This window comes from Bubalus kerabau, chromosome 3, assembly GCF_029407905.1.
Source record: "Bubalus kerabau isolate K-KA32 ecotype Philippines breed swamp buffalo chromosome 3, PCC_UOA_SB_1v2, whole genome shotgun sequence".
Lineage (NCBI taxonomy): Eukaryota > Metazoa > Chordata > Mammalia > Artiodactyla > Bovidae > Bubalus > Bubalus kerabau.
The window spans coordinates 64,816,492-64,829,594 of NC_073626.1; the positions used below are offsets into that span (position 1 = coordinate 64,816,492).

The following is a 13,103-nucleotide window of genomic DNA, read 5'->3' on the forward strand; positions in this document are numbered from 1 at the left end:
GTAAATCAAAAGACTGTCTGAAGGTTGTAAAGGTCTTACCAGATCCACTCACACAATTTACATTTTAAGAGAATAGTATTAGAACTAACAATAGAAAGAACTTACCAGACACACACATATAGATGCCCAGTATGCTACTGGAGATGAGTTGAGAAATAACTCCAGAAAGAATGAAGGGATGGAGCCAAAGCAAAAACAATATTCAGTTGTGAAAGTGACTGGTGATAGAAGCAAGTCCTGATGCTGTAAAGAGCAACATTGCATAGAAACCTGGAATGTTAGGTCCATGAATCAAGGCAAATTGGAAGTGGTCAAACAAGAGATGGCAAGAGTGAACGTCGACATTCTAGGAATCAGCAAACTCAAATGGACTGGAATGGGTGAATTTAACTCAGATGACCATTATATCTACTATTGTGGCCACGAATCCCTTAGAAGACATGGAGTAGCCATCATGGTCAACAAAAGAGTCCGAAATGCAGTACTTGGATGCAATCTCAAAAATGACAGAATGATCTCTGTTCTTTTCCAAGGAAACCATTCAATATCACAGTAATCCAAGTCTATGCCCCAACTACTAATGCTGAAGAAGCTGAAGTTGAATGGTTCTAATAAAACCAACAAGGCCTTTTAGAACTAACACCCAAAAAGATGTCCTTTTCATTATAGGGAACTGAAACGCAAAAGTAGGAAGTCTAGAAACACCTGGAGTAACAGGCAAATTTGGCCTTGGAATACGGAATGAATCAGGGCAAAGACTAATACAGTTTTTCCAATAGAACACACTGGTCATACCAAACACCCTCTTCCAACACACAAGAGAAAACTCTACACATGGACATCACCAGATGGTCAACCTGAAATCAGGTTGATTATATTCTTAGTAGCAAAAGATGGAGAAGCTCTATATAGTCAGCAAAAACAAGACCTGGAGTGGTCTGTGGCTCAGATCATGAACTCCTTATTGCCAAATTCAGACTGAAATTGAAGAGAGTGGGGAAAACCACTAGACCATTCAGGTATAACCTAAATCAAATCCCTTATGATTTACAGTAGAAGTGACAAATAGATTTAAGGGACCAGATGAGATAGACAGAGTGCCTGATAAACTATGGACTGAGGTTCATGACACTGTAAGGAGACAGGGATCAAGACAATCCCCAAGAAAAAGAAATACAAAAAACCAAAATGGCTGTCTAAGGAGACCTTAGAAATAGCTGTGAAAAGAAGAGAAGCAAAAAGCAAAGGAGAAAAGGAAAGATAGAGCATGTGAATACAGAGTTTCAAAGAATAGCAAGGAGAGATAAGAAAGCTTTCCTCAGTGACCAATGAAAAGTAATAGAGGAAAACAACAGAATGGGAAAGGCTAGAGATTGCTTCAAGAAAATTGGAGATACCAAGGGAACATTCCATGCAAAGATGGACTCATAAAGGACAGAAATGGAATGGACCTAACAGAAGCAGAAGATATTAAGAAGAGGTGGCAAGAATACACAGAAGAACTATACAGAAAAGAGCTTCACAACCAAGACAATCACGATGGTATGATCACTCACTTAGAGCTAGACATCCTGGAATGTGAAGTCAAGTGGGCCTTAGAAAGCATCACTACGAACAAAGCTAGTGGAGGTGATGGAATTTCAGTTGAGCTATTTCAAATTCTGGAAGATGATGCTGTGAAAGTGCTACACTCAATATGCCAGCAAATTTGGAAAACTCAGCAGTGATCACAGGACTGGAAAAGGTGTTTTAATTCCAATCCCAAAGAAAGGCAATGCCAAAGAATGCTCAAACTACCACACAATTGCACTCATCTCACATACTAGCAAAGTAATGCTCAAAATTCTCCAAGCTAGGCTTCAGCAATACATGAACTGTGAACTTCCAGATGTTCAAGCTGGTTTTACAAAAGGCAGAGAAAATAGAGATCAAATTGCAAACATTTCTGGATCATAGAAAAAGCAAGAGAGTTCCAGAAAAACATCTATTTCTGCTTTATTGACTATGCCAAAGCCTTTGACTGTGTGGATCACAATAAACTGTGGAAAATTCTGAAAGATATGGGAATACCAGACCACCTGATCTGCCTCTTGAGAAATCTATATGCAGATCAGGAGGCAACAGTTAGAACTGAACATGGAACAACAGACTGTTTCCAAATCATGAAAAGAGTATATCAAGGCTGTATATTGTCACCCTGCTTATTTAACTTCTATGCAGAGTACATCATGAGAAATGCTGGGCTGGAAGAAGCACAAACTTGAATCAAGATTGCCAATAGAAATATCAGTAACCTCATATATGCAGATGACACCACCTTTATGGCATAAAGTGAAGGGGAACACATGTATACCTGTGGTGGATTCATTTTGATATTTGGCAAAACTAATACAATTATGTAAAGTTTAAAAATAAAATAAAATTAAAAAAAAAGATTAATGAGAGAACTCCATTGATTCAACTTGATAATTAAATGAGATAACCTATATAAATCAAGTAGCAAAATACCTAGTTCACAGTAATGTTTAATAAATGTTTGCTATTATTATTATCTTTAAGAAAGCAATTGCTTTTGAGATGCTTGGAAGTAATTTTTAAAATGTAGATGGAATGTTCTCCCTGAAATTTTTAATACTAATTTTTATATGTTTTATTGACTACTGTTATTGCTGTTGATTTGCAGAGTTAAAACTTGGTTTACTATGGCTGATTAATGTTGATGTTTGCTAGAAAACAACATAATACTGTAAAGCAATTACCCTTCAATTAAAAATAAACAAATTAAAAAAAAATGAAAGAGGAGAGTGAAAAAGTTGGCTTAAAGCTCAACATTCAGAAAACGAAGATCATGGCATCTGGTCCCATCACTTCATGGGAAATAGATGGGGAAACAGTGGAAACAGTGTCAGACTATTTTGGGGGCTCCAAAATCACTGCAGATGGTGACTGCAGCCATGAAATTAAAAGACGCTTACTCCTTGGAAGGAAAGTTATGACCAACCTAGATAACATATTGAAAAGCAGAGACATTACTTTGCCAACAAAGGTCCATTTAGTCAAGGCTATGCTTTTTCCAGGGTCATGTATGTATGTTGGAGTGAGAGTTGTGACTGAGTGAGAACTGTGAGAGTTGGACTGTGAAGAAAGCTGAGTGCCAAAAATTGATGCTTTTGAACTGTGGTGTTGGAGAAGATTCTTGAGAGTCCCTTGGACTGCAAGGAGATCCAACCAGTCCATCTTAAAGGAGATCAGTTCTGGATGTTCATTGGAAGGACTGATGCTGAAGCTGAAACTCCAATACTTTGGCCACCTCATGAGTAGTGTTGACTCATTGGAAAAACTCTGATGCTGGGAGGGGTTGGGGGCTGGAGGACAAAGGGACGACAGAGCATGAGATGGTTGGATGGCATCACCACTCGATGGACATAAGTTTGAGTGAACTCCGGGAGTTGGTGATGGACAGGGAGGCCTGGAATGCTGCAATTCAAGGGGTCACAGAAGTCGGACATGACTGAGCAACTGAACTGAACTGAACCAGACACACTCCTATATCATACACTTTAAATGGACAGGATTAGTCAGAAAGTTCTTAAGAAGGAGAAACATGTCCTCCAGTAGGTTACACTGTTGTCATATAACAATTGGTACAGAGTTTAAGGAAAAATATATCCTTGAGCAAAATGAGTTATTTTGTTGTGCAATCATTATCTCTGAGACTAAAGTAGAGACAATGTTTTATATGACTAAGACTTCCCCGGTGGCTCAGATTGTAAAGCGTCTGCCTACAATGCGGGAGACCTGGGATCGATCCTTGGGTAGGGAAGATCCCCTGGAGAAGGAAATGGCAACCCACTCCAGTATTCTTACCTGGAAAACCCCATGGACTGAGGAGCCTGGTAGGCTACTGTCCATGGGGTTGCAAAGAATTGGACACGACTGAGTGACTTCACTATCTTCACTAAGCAATGTAGTTTTTTATTGACCATGATGGCTACTCCATTTCTTCTAAGGGATTCCTGCCCACAGTAGTAGATATAATGGTCATCTGAGTTAAATTCACCCATTCCAGTCCATTTGAGTTCACTCATTCCTAGAATGTTGACATTCACTCTTGCCATCTCCTGTTTGATCACTTCCAATTTGCCTTGATTCATGGACCTAACATTTCAGGTTCCTATGCAATATTGCTCTTTACAGCATTGGACCTTGCTTCTATCACCAGTCACATTCACAACTGGGTATTGATTTTGCTTTGGCTCCATCCCTTCATTCTTTCTGAAGTTATTTCTCAACTGATCTCCAGTAGCATATTGGGCACCTACTGAGCTGGGGAGTTCCTCTTTCAGTATCCTATCACTTTGGCTTTTCATACTGTTCATGGGGTTCTCAAGGCAAGAATACTGAAGTGGTTTGCCATTCCCCGGAGAATGCGATGGCACCACGCTCCAGTACTCTTGCCTGGAAAATCCCATGGATGGAGGAGCCTGATGGGCTGCAGTCCATGGGGTCGCTAAGAGTCGGACATGACTGAGCGACTTCACTTCACATCACTTGCCATTCCCTTCTCCAGTGTGCCACATTCTGTCAGATCTCTCCACCATGACCCACCCATCTTGGGTGGCCCCACAGTGCATGGCTTAGTTTAAATGAGTTAGACAAGGCTGTGAGCCTAGTGTGATTATATTGACTAGTTTTCTGTCATGATGATTTCAGTTTGTCTGCCCTCTGATGCCCTCTTGCAACACCTACCATCTTACTGGGGTTTCTCTTACCTTGGACATGGAGTATCTCTTCACAACTGCTTCAGCAAAGTGCAGCCACTGCCCCTTACCTTGAATGAGGGGTATCTCCTCACCCCTGCCCCTCCTGACCTTGAATGTGGAGTAGCTCCTTTAGGCCTTCCTGTGCCAGAGCAGCTACCACTCCTTGGGCATGGGGTAGCTCCTCCAGCTGCCACCCATGATCTCTGTTCATTTCCAAGGCAAACCAGTCAATATCACAGAAATCCAAGTCTATGCTCCAACCAGTAACACTGAAGAAGCTGAACTTGAATGGTTCTATGAAGACAAACAAGACCTTTTAGAACTAACACCCAAAAAAGATGTCCTTTTCTTTATAGGCCACTGGAATGCAAAAGTAGGAAGTCTAGAAACACCTGGAGTAACAGGCAAATTTGGCCTTGATTATGGAATGAAGCAGGGCAAAGACTAATAGAATTTTGCCAAGAGAACACACTGGTCATACCAAACACCCTCTTCCAACAACACAAGAAAAGACTCTACACGTGGACATCACCAGATGGTCAACACAGAAATTAGATTGATTATATTCTTTGCAGCCAAAGATGGAGAAGCTCTATACAGACAGCAAAAACAAGACTGGGAGCTGACTGTGGCTCAGATCATGAACTCCTTAGTGCCAAATTCAGACTTAAATTGAAGACAGTAGGGAAAACCATTAGATCATTCAGGTATGACCTAAATCAAATCCCTTATGATTATACAGTGGAAGTGAGAAATAGATTTAAGGGACTAGATCTGATAGAGTGCTTGATGAAATATGGATGGAGGTTCATGACATTGTAGAGGAGACAGGGATCAAGACCATCCCCATGGAAAATAAATTCAAAAGAGCAAAATGGCTGTCTGAGGAGACCTTACAAATAGCTGTGAAAAGAAGAGAAGCGAAAAGCAAAGGAGAAAAGGAAAGATATATGCATCTGAATACAGAGTTCCAAAGAATAGCAAGAAGGGATAAGAAAGCCTTCCTCAGCAATCAATGCAAAGAAATAGAGGGAAACAACAGAATGGGGAAGATCAGAGATCTCTTCAAGAAAATTAGAGATACCAAGGAAACATTTCATGCGAAGATGGGCTTGATAAAGGACAGAAATGGTATGGACCTAACAGAGGCAGAAGACATTAAGAAGAGGTGGCAAGAATACAGAGAAGAACTGTACAAAAAAGATCTTCATGACCAAGATAATCACGATGGTATGATCACTCACATAGAGCCAGACATCCTGGAATGTGAAGTCAAGTGGGCCTTAGAAAGCATCACTACAAACAAAGCTAGTGGAGGTGATGGAATTACAGTTGAGTTATTTCAAATCCTGAAAGATTATGCTCTGAAAATGCTGCACTCATTATGCCAGCAAATTTGGAGAACTCAGCGGGCAGTGGCCACAGGACTGGAAAAGGTCAGTTTTCATTCCAATCCCAAAGAAATGTAATGCCAAAGAATGCTCAAACTACTGCACAGTTGCATTCATCTCACATGCTAGTAAAGTAATGCTCAAAATTCTCCAAGCTAGGCTTCAGCCATACGTGAACCGTGAACTTCCTGATATTCAAGCTGGTTTTAGAAAAGGTAGAGGAACCAGAGATCAAATTGCCAACATCCGCTGGATCATGGAAAACGCAAGAGAGTTCCAGAAAAACATCTATTTCTGCTTTCTTGACTATGCCAAAGCCTTTGATTGTGTGGATCACAATAAATTGTGGAAAATTCTGAAAGAGATGGGAATACCAGACCACCTGACCTGCCTCTTGAGAAACCTATATGCAGGTCAGGAAGCAACAGCTAGAACTGGACATGGAACAACAGACTGGTTCCAAATAGGAAAAGGAGTAAGTCAAGGCTGTATACTGTCACCCTGCTTATTTAACTTCTATTCAGAGTACATCATGAGAAACGATGGACTGGAAGAAACACAAGATGGAATCAAGATTTCCAGGAGAAATACCAATAACCTCAGATATGCAGATGACACCACCCTTATGGCAGAAAGTGAAAAGGAACTCAAAAGCCTCTTGATGAAAGTGAAAGTGGAGAGTGAAAAAGTTGGCTTAAAGCTCAATATTCAGAAAATGAAGATCATGGCATCCAGTCCCATCACTTCATGGGAAATAGATGGGGAAACAGTGGAAACAGTGTCAGGCTTTATTTTTCTGGGCTCCAAAATCACTGCAGATGGTGACTGCAGCCATGAAATTAATAGATGCTTACTCCTTGGAAGGAAAGTTATGTCCAACCTAGATAGCATATTCAAAAGCAGAGACATTACTTTGCCAACAAAGATTTGTCTAGTCAAGGCTATGGTTTTTCCAGTGGTCATGTATGGATGTGAGAGTTGGACTGTGAAGAAAGCTGAGCACCGAAGTATTGATGCTTTTGAACTGTGGCATTGGAGTCCCTTGGACTGCAAGGAGATCCAACCAGTCCATTCTGAAGGAGATCAGCCCTGGGATTTCTTTTGAAGGAATGATGCTAAAGCTGAAACTTCAGTACTTTGGCCACCTCATGCGAAGAGTTGACTCATTGGAAAAGACTCTGATGCTGGGAGGGATTGTGGGCAGGAGGAGAAGGGGATGACAGAGGATGAGATGGCTGGATGGCATCACTGACTCGATGGACATGAGTCTGACTGAACTCCGGGAGATGGTGATGGACAGGGAGGCCTGGCGTGCTTCGATTCATGGGGTCGCAGAGTCAGACATGACTGAGCGACTGAACTGAACTGAACTGAATAAGTTCCTTTAGCATATAGGCACACCTTGAAGGTACTAAAGGTTTGGTTTCAGACTCCTGGCATTAAAAAAAGCACATTAAAGTGAGTCACACTAAATTTTCGGTTTCCCTGTGCATATGTTCAAGGTATGTTTACACTATATTGTAGACTATTAAGTGTGCAACAGCATTATGTGTAAAAATTAACATACCTCACTAAAAAATACTTCATAACTTCAAAAGGTTAACAATCATATGAGCCTTCTGCTAAGTCACTTCAGTGGTGTCCGACTCTGTGCAACCCCATAGACGGCAGCCCACCAGGCTCCCCTGTCCATGGGATTCTCCAGGCAAGAACACTGGAGTGGATTGCCAGTTCCTTCTCCAATGCATGAAAGTGAAAAGTGAAAGTGAAGTCGCCTAGTCATGTCCGACTCCCAGCGACCTCATGGACTGCAGCCTACTGGGCTCCTCTGTCCATGGGATTTTCCAGACAAGACTACTGGAGTGGGTTGCCATTGCATTCTCAGCATATGAGCCTTCAGCATGTTGTAATTTTTTTTTTTTCGCTAGTGGAGGTTGTGTCTTGATATTTATGGGTTCCCAGGGTGCCACAGGGTGGCTGATCTTGATGAAGGTAGTGTTTTCTAAGAGTTGGGGTAGGTGTAGCATTTTCTTAAAATAAGACAATGCTTAAGTTGCCGCATCAATTGACTCTTCCCCTCATGATTTTTCTCTAGGATGTAATGCTGTTTGATACTACTTTACCCACAATAAAGCTTGTTTCAAAATTGGGGTCAGTCCTTCAAACCCTCCCAGTCACTGCTTATCGACTAAATTTATGCCATATTCTAAATCTTTTGTTGTCACTTGAATAATCTTCACAGAATCTTCACCATGTGTAGATTCCATCTCAAGAAACTTTTGCTAATCCATAAGAAGTAACTCCTCATTAACATATTTTTTTGTCAATAAAAGTTTTAGGAATATCTGCACATGTATATTTACATTCATTACTTTCAGTTTTATAACACTGCTGCTGCTAAGTTGCTTCAGTCGTGTCTGACTCTGTGTGACCCCATAGATAGCAGCCCACCAGGCTCCCGAGTCCCTGGGATTCTCCAGGCAAGAACCCTGGAGTGGGTTGCCATTTCCTTCTCCAATGCATGAAAATGAAAAGAGAAAGTGAAGTTGCTCAGTCATGTCCGACTCTTCACTATCCCCTAGACTGCAGCTTACCAGGCTCCTCTGTCCATGGGATTTTCCAAGCAAGAGTTCTGGAGTGGGTTCCCATTGTCTTCTCCATACAAATGTTATTAGAGAACTCAAATTTCAGACATGGTCATATTTATATGCTATTTGAAATTCTTTTATCTAGATACAGATCTTGAGAGTGAATCTCTTGATGAAAGGTGTGTAGCTAGCTTGTCCTGGAACTCATGAAGATAATTATATTGCTTTATGGGTGAGGAGATACCCCTTGGCCAAGGTAAGGAGCAATGGCTGCACTTTGCTGGAGCAGCCGTGAAGAGATACCCCACACCCAAGGTAAGAGAAACCCAAACAAGACGCTAGGTGTTGCAAGAGGGCATCAGAGGGCAAACACACTAAAACCATACTCACAGAAAACTAGTCAATCTAATCACACTAGGATCACAGCCTTGTCTAACTCAATGAAACTAAGCCATGCCTGTGGGGCAACCCAAGACGGGCAGGTCATGGTGGAGAGATTTGACAGAATGTGGTCCACTAGAGAAGGGAATGGCAAACCACTTCAGTATTCTTGCCTTGAGAACCCCATGAACAGTATGAAAAGGCAAAATGATAGGATACTGAAAGAGAAACTCCCCAGGTCAGTAGGTGTCCAATATGCTACTGGAGATCAGTGGAGAAATAACTCCAGAAAGAATGAAAGGATGGAGCCAAAGCAAAAACAATACCCAGCTGTGGATGTGACTGGTGATAGAAACAAGATCTGATGCTGTAAAGAGCAATACTGTATAGGAACCTGGAATGTCAGGTCCATGAATCAAGGCAAATTGGAAGTGGTCAAACAAGAGATGGCAAGAGTGAATGTCAACATTCTAGGAATCAGCGAACTGAAATAGACTGGAATGGGTTAATTTAACTCAGATGACCATTATATCTACTACTGCAGGCAGGAATCCCTCAGAAGAAATGGAGTGGCCATCATGGTCAACAAAAGAGTCCAAAATGCAGTACTTGGATGCAATCTCAAAAATGATGGAATGATCTCTGTTCGTTTCCAAGGCAAACCATTCAATATCACGGTAATCCAAGTCTATGCCCCAACCAGAAAAGCTGAAGAAGCTGAAATTGAATGGTTCTCTGAAGACCTACAAGACCTTTTAGAACTAACACCCAAAAGAGATGTCTTTTTCATTATAGGGGACTGGAATGCAAAAGTAGGAAGTCAAGAAATACCTGGAGTAACAGGCAAATTTGGCCTTGGAATACAGAATGAAGCAGGGCAAAGACTAATAGAGTTTTGCCAAGAAAATGCACTGGTCATAACAAACACCCTCTTCCAACAACACAAGAGAAGACTCTATACATGGACATCACCAGATGGTCAACACCGAAATCAGATTGATTATATTCTTTGCAGCCAAAGATGGAGAAGATTTATACAGCCAACCAAAACAAGACCAGGAGCTGACTGGCTCAGACCATGAACTCCTTATTGCCAAATTCAGACTTAAATGGAAGAAAGTAGGGAAAACCACTAGACCATTCAGGTATGACCTAAATCAAATCACTTATGATTATACAGTGGAAGTGAGAAATAGATTTAAGGGCCTAGATCTGGTAGACAGAGTGCCTGATGAACTATGGAATGAGGTTCGTGACATTGTATAGGAGACAGGTATCAAGACCATTCCCATGGAAAAGAAATACAAAAAAGCAAAATGGCTGCCTGGGGAGGCCTTACAAATAGCTGTGAAAAGAAGAGAAGCAAAAAGCAAAGGAGCAAAGGAAAGATATAAACATCTGAATGCAGAGTTCCAAAGAATAGCAAGAAGAGATAAGAGAGCCTTCTTCGGCAATCAATGCAAAGAAATAGAGGAAAACAACAGAATGGGAAAGACAGGGATTTCGTCAAGAAAATCAGAGATACCAAAGGAACATTTCATGCAAAGATGAGCTCGATAGAGAACAGAAATGGTATGGACCTAACAGAAGCAGTAGATATTAAGAAGAGATGGCAGGAATACACAGAAGAACTGTACAAAGAAGATCTTCACGACCCAGATTATCATGATGGTGTGATCACTCACCTAGAGCCAGACATCCTGGAATGTGAAGTCAAGTGGGCCTTAGAAAGCATCACTACAAACAAAGCTAGTGGAGGTGATAGAATTCCAGTTGAGCTATTCAAAATCCTGAAAGATGGTGCTGTGAAAATGCTGCACTCAATATGCCAGCAAATTTGGAAAACTCAGCAGTGGCCACAGGACTGGAAAAGGTTAGTTTTCATTCCAATCCCAAAGAAAGGAAATGCCAAAGAATATTCAAACTACTGCACAATTGCACTCATCTCACACACTAGTAAAGTAATGCTCAAAATTCTCCAAGCTAGGCTTCAGCAATATGTGAACCATGAACTTCCTGATGTTCAAGCTGGTTTTAGAACAGGTAGAGGAACCAGAGATCAAATAGCCAACATCCACTGGATCATAGAAAAAGCAAGAGAGTTCCAGAAAAACATCTATTTCTGCTTTATTGACTATGCCAAAGCCTTTGACTGTGTGGATCACAATAAACTGTGGACAATTCTGAAAGAGATGGGAATACCAGACCACCTAATCTGCCTCTTGAGACATTTGTATGCAGGTCAGGAAGCAACAGTTAGAACTGGACATGGAACAACAGACTGGTTCCAAATAGGACAAGGAGTTCATCAAGGCTGTATATTGTCACCCTGTTTATTTAACTTATATGCATAGTACATCATGAGAAACGCTGGACTGGAAGAAACACAAGCTGGAATCAAGATTGCCGGGAGAAATATCAATAACCTCAGATATGCAGATGACACCACCCTTATGGCAGAAAGTGAAGAGGAACTCAAAGCCTCTTGATGAAAGTGAAAGTGGAGAGTGAAAAAGTTGGCTTAAAGCTCAACATTCAGAAAACGAAGATCATGGCATCTGGTCCCATTGCTTCATGGGAAATAGATGGGGAAACAGTGTCAGACTTTATTTTTCTGGGCTCCAGTATCATTGCAGATGGTGACTGCAGCCATGAAATTAAAAGACGCTTACTCCTTGGAAGGAAGCTTATGACCAACCTAGATAGCATATTCAAAAGCAGAGACATTACTTTGCCAACAAAGATTTGTCTAGTCAAGGCTATGGTTTTTCCAGTGGTCATGTATGGATGTGAGAGTTGGACTGTGGAGAAGGCTGAGTGCCGAAGAATTGATCATTTTGAACTGTGGTGTTGGAGAAGACTCTTGAGAGTCCCTTTGACTGCAAGGAGATCCAACCAATCCATTCTGAAGGAGATCAGCCCTGGGATTTCTTTGGAAGGAATGATGCTAAAGCTGAAACTCCAGTACTTTGGCCACCTCATGCGAAGAGTTAATTCATTGGAAAAGACTCCGATGCTAGGAGGGATTGTGGGCAGGAGGAGAAGGGGACGCCAGAGGATGAGATGGCTGGATGGCATCACTGACTCAATGGACGTGAGTCTGAGTGAACTCTGGGAGATGGTGATGGACAGGGAGGCCTGGCATGCTGCAATTCACGGGGTCGCAAAGAGCCGGACATGACAGAGCGACTGATCTGATCTGATCTTATGGTCTGTATTGCTCCAGATCCTCTCATGTCCCTCAGGCTGTCATGGCTTGCTGTGGTGATTCTATGTCAGATGGTATAGGGGGAGACAACAGCTACAAGACAAGGTCTCCCAAGTCCTCCATATCAGTGTATTAAGGTTTTTCAGTTATTTTTAAGCAAATTTCAAGCTCCTCCATAATTTCACAGCAGCTGGTGATGTCAGGAGTCCCTCCATCTGAAATTGAATGGTGATGTGTGATAATTCCATACTGATGGTAGTGATCCAAAAGGTTCGGAGCTCTATATTTTGACAGTTCCCCTCTGGTGCAGAAACAAATATGTCTTGTATACTATAGCTCTTTAGTTCTTCTGTATCTTTTTGGATATTTCTTCTAACATTTTCAAATTTACAAACTGGAAGAGCACATAAACCAAGAAACTGAGAACAATTCACTCATGATAAGGGTAGCCATGATAATCTAAATTAGAGTCTGTTCATCTTCAATAGGCTCTTCTTCTGATGAGTCAAACTCACTTGTCTGCATTGAGCTAGGTGGCTTCATTGCGGGCCACCCCACATTCTGATCGGCCACTGCCTCTCATTAACATTTTATCATGAGATTGTAGCAATGCGTTAATGTATTCAGGCTCTACTAATTCTAGTTCTCTCTGAAGTTGCTTCTTCCACTGAAGTTGTGAATCCCTCAAAGTTATCCAAGAGGGTTGGAACCAACGTTTCTCAGACTCCTGTGAATGTTCATATTTTGATGTCTTCCCTTGAATAATGGGGCT

At 41.4% G+C, this 13,103-nt stretch overlaps 1 pseudogene; it reads right to left on the reverse strand.

The window, feature by feature from the left end:
- Positions 1–8,879: 8,879 nt before the first annotated feature.
- LOC129647681 (cyclin-dependent kinase inhibitor 3-like) lies at positions 8,880–12,874 on the reverse strand (annotated as a pseudogene).
- Between the last annotated feature and the right edge of the window lie 229 nt (positions 12,875–13,103).